The following is a 1,894-nucleotide window of genomic DNA, read 5'->3' as shown; positions in this document are numbered from 1 at the left end:
CATTAGAGAAACTAATTGAGGCTTAAGCTCAAAGTTGTTTGCTCCAATGGCAGGGATAGAGATGCTTCTCCCATAGAAGTCGGGAGTAGGTGCAGTAAAGTCACCCAGCACCTTCCTTGCATTGTTTGCATTGTTGTTGTTTTCGGCTGCCATGTGTTCTTCTTCTTTGAAGAATTCGGTTAGGTCCTATACAGAGAGTTGTGCCTTAGCTTCTCTTAGCTTTCGCTTCAAGGTCCTTTCAGGTTCAGGGTCAGCTTCAACAAGAATGCCTTTGTCTTTGTTCCTGCTCATATGAAAGAGAAGAGAACAAGAAAATATGGAATCCTCTATGTCACAGTATAGAGATTCCTTGAGGTGTCAGAGGAAAAGAAAAATGGAAGACAGAGGTAGAAAATTCGAACTTATCAAGAAAGATGGAGTTCGAATTGTATATTAAGGGATAGTGTTAGTCCATAAATAGAAGGATGTGAGCAGAGGGGAAGTAATTTTCGAAAATTAAGTAAAGGATTTTGAAAACATTTTGAAAAACACTAATTGATTTTCGAAAATAAGAGTGGAAAAGAAATCAAGTGATTTTTGAAAAAGATTTTGAAATTAGAAATTAAAAAGATTTGATTGAAAACTATTTTGAAAAAGATGTGATTAAAAAGATTTGATTGAAAAGTTATGGTTTTAAAAAGATATGATTGAAAAGATATGATTTGAAAACAATTTTAAAAAGATTTGATTTTAAAAATTAATGACTTGCCTAACTGGACAGAGAATTGAAGATTCAGAACATACAGCAGAGGAATTATACAGAAAAAGCTGGACGTTCAAAATGCCCAGTGAGGAAGGCGAACTGGCATTTAAACACCAGCCAGGGTGCCTGGCTGGGTGTTTAACGCCCAAAAGGGTAGTGCTTTGGGCGTTAAACGCCAGAATGTGCACCATTCTGGGCGTTTAACGCCAGGATGGCACAAGAGGGAAGATTCTGTTTTTAATGCAAATTTTTTTTCAAGTTTTCAAAGTTTTTCAAAATCAAATGTTTTTCAAATCATATCTTTTCAATCAAATCTTTTTCAAAATCAATTTCTTTCCATTTTCAAAAATACTTGCTATCAATTAATGATTTAATTCAACATTTCAAGTATGTTGCCTTTTCTGTTGAGAAAAGTTTAATGTTTGAATCATATCTTTTCTTGTTAGGAAAGTCATTAATTTTTAAAATCAAATCTTTTTTAAATTGTTTTTCAAATCATATCTTTTTAATCACATCTTTTTCAAAAATAGTTTTCAATCATATCTTTTTGATTTCTATTTTCAAAATCTTTTTCAAAAATCACTTGATTTTTTTCCAATCTTAGTTTTCGAAAATCAATTACTATTTTTCAAAATGTTTTTAAAATGTTTTTAATTAAAATTTCTTCCCCTCTTCTCACATCCTTCTATTTATGGACTAACACTATTCCTCAATGAATAATTCGAACTCCATCTCTCTTGATAAAGTTCGAATTCTTCTACTTCTTCCTTCTATTTTTCTTTTCCTCTGACACCTCAAGGAATCTCTATACTGTGACATAAAGGATTCCATATTTTCTTGTTCTCTTCTCTTTCATATGAGCAGGAGCAAAGACAAAAACATTCTTGTTGAGGCTGATCCTGAACCTGAAAGGAACTTGAAGCGAAAGCTAAGAGAAGCTAAGGCACAACTCTCTGTAGAGGACCTAACAGAAATCTTCAAAGAAGAAGAACCCATGGCAGCCGAAAACAACAACAATGCCAACAATGCAACGAAGGTGCTGGGTGACTTTACTGCACCTACTCCCGACTTCTATGGGAGAAGCATCTCTATCCCTGCCATTGGAGCAAACAACTTTGAGCTTAAGCCTCAATTAGTTTCTCTAATGCAACA

Source organism: Arachis duranensis, chromosome 8 (assembly GCF_000817695.3).
Source record: "Arachis duranensis cultivar V14167 chromosome 8, aradu.V14167.gnm2.J7QH, whole genome shotgun sequence".
Taxonomy (NCBI): domain Eukaryota; kingdom Viridiplantae; phylum Streptophyta; class Magnoliopsida; order Fabales; family Fabaceae; genus Arachis; species Arachis duranensis.
This window is presented reverse-complemented; position numbering follows the sequence as displayed.